This window comes from Mandrillus leucophaeus, unplaced genomic scaffold, assembly GCF_000951045.1.
Source record: "Mandrillus leucophaeus isolate KB7577 unplaced genomic scaffold, Mleu.le_1.0 Scaffold574, whole genome shotgun sequence".
NCBI lineage: Eukaryota > Metazoa > Chordata > Mammalia > Primates > Cercopithecidae > Mandrillus > Mandrillus leucophaeus.
Window position 1 is genome coordinate 574,700 of NW_012106186.1, and position 2,534 is coordinate 577,233.

The 2,534-nt window shown below is 35.0% G+C and overlaps 1 protein-coding gene across 1 annotated transcript in view; it reads right to left on the minus strand.

The window, feature by feature from the left end:
• Positions 1-2,534, minus strand: part of LOC105552786 (CUB and sushi domain-containing protein 1-like) — a 1,055,824-nt gene that overhangs the window by 251,594 nt on the left and 801,696 nt on the right. The gene's annotated exons all lie outside the window — the stretch shown is intronic.

Consider the following 2,534-nt stretch of genomic DNA (forward strand, 5'->3'; position numbering starts at 1 on the left):
AAGCACCTACCAAAGAACGGCAATTTTGACTTCCTATCATTCTACCATAACTTTTTTCCTTCTTTTTTTCCCTCACACTTAACCCAGCATTGCCCATCCTCAGCACCTTGCAGGAGCTGTTTCCACTGCCTGAAGGCTCTTCCCAGGTGGCCTCATAGCTCATTCCTCTTCTCCTCCAGCTACTTAAAGCCTATCTTCTTAGTGAAGTCCGTTCTCACCATCTGATGTTACAGCCTCAGCCCCTTCCCCTTGTTTGGCCATACTCTGTTACCCTGCTTCTACACAGCACACCACAATGGAAACTGCTAAGTGTTTAATCACTCACTTCTTCCTTTTTTCACTCACAAACGTATGAATTCCAAGAGGGTTGGGATTTTATCCCTTTGGTCTGAGTTCTACCCCAGGGTTGAAATCTGTGTAAGGCTTTGAATGACACTGAATAATATTTGTTGAGTGAGTGAATATCTTACATTCTAATATCAAGGGACTCGTACATCCTAAAGCCTACATTATAACACTTAAATCTATAATAAATTAATGTAATTTTGCTGTTCAACACTTCAAACATAAGAACATCTTATGTGCATATGTGCACTCCTGTGTATATAAGCTTATTAGACTACAAACCTTATAAACCTTTTTCTAAAATTATATCATCTGGGAATGTGACCACATATTCCAATGCTGGATATGTTTGAATTGATATTCTGAGCCAAATTATCTTAAGATCTAGAGTTTCCTTCTAATTTTAATAAATGTTTGGGTTAGCTCTACAATAGAATTATATTTATTAAAACATGTAATCCTCAAAGTAATATGAACTAGATAGCTATGTCTTAAACTATCCATCGCATAACGAAAATCAAGCCCAGTAAATTCTAGTGACCTACCTGACGTCAGACAACTAATAAATAAATGATCTTGGATATAATCCATGGTCTAAGTCTAACCTATGACTTAAAATATTTATTAAATTATATCCCAATCAATAACTACTAAACTCTGCTCAAAGTAGATATAATGGTTAGTGTCCTTTTCTACAGTTTTTAGACCAGTTGCTCAATTATATTGTACAATAAAGTCCAATCATAAAACATATCCTTAATGTTCATGGCTGTTATGTATCAAGATGTTTTTAAACCCCCAAATTTGTGATTACCAAGTAGCTCATAATTTTCTCCATAAATATTATAAATTATTTCTGACTAAAAAGAGTAATTTTCCTAGACCTTTAACAACTCTAAATATAAAACCAATTACAAGCTATAGAAATACATTCTATCAATTTTTTGACTTTCAGGTAATTTTTACCTCTCATACTTCAGCAGCTTTTGCAGTGTCACAATGTATTTTCTGTATTCAGTAACAATTGATTATAGATTCATTAATGGCACTAACTTGAGTCAGCACCAAATTCAATATTCTATGATTTTTTAATCTATTTTTTTCTAGTTGGAAAATATTTGCTTAGATTGTTTCATTTGCAGCATCAATCAATACTAGTATTTGGTTTCATCACACACACGTTCACAGAGCAAAATCTGTCCAACCTGCTACCCTGGGAAAATTGGGGAAAGCATTTTTATGAGGGTTACCCTAAATTAAACATTTCCTCACCAAGGATATATTTTCAACTACAGAAGAGTATTATGAAAACTAACAGGATATTGATATACTGAAATGTTTAAAATACACATTAACTGTGCATTGAATCTAATTCAAAGGCATTGTCTTAACCCTCTTTGAGGTTACTGCCACCATGATGGAAGGAAGCCATCTGTTACCAGAGGCAGTGATGCTATGAAAAGAGCGTGAGGCTCAGAGTCATGGGTCCAACCTCACATATGACCTCAATAAATCACCTAGCATTTCAGGATAATTTTCCTCCTCTAAGAGAACAGAGCATATTTGTCTCAAAGTTGTTACAAAAATTATTATAAAAAGGACAGGTGTAGAGATGAGACATTAGACAGTGAATTCTCTGAGGGCCAGCTGTCTCACACACTTCAATTTGAAAAAATAAGAAAGGTCTGTATTTTTGTTGTTGTTGTTGTTAAAGGCTAAGCAATTACAACATTCTGCATATAATTATTATTGTTATAAATTTGCATACAATCCCCCAACAAATGTTGAGCCAGATATCTTTTTTACTGCAGGCTATTTCTGATAAGTAGGCTAATAACTACAAGCTCTGGGCTTATGACTACTGTCAGTAAGCCAAGTCTTAAGAATGTGATTGGGCACAAGACAGGGATGCCCTCTCTCACCACTCCTATTCAACATAGTGTTGGAAGTTCTGGCTAGGGCAATCAGGCAAGAGAAAGAAATAAAGGGTATTCAGATAGGAAAAGAAGAAGTCAAATTGTCCCTGTTTGCAGATGATATGATTGTATATTTAGAAAACCCCATTGTCTCAGCCCAAAAATCTCCTTAAGCTGATAAGAAACTTCAGCAAAGTCTCAGGATACAAAATTAATGTGCAAAAATCACAAGCATTCTTTTACACCAGTAACAGACAAACAGAGAGCCAAATC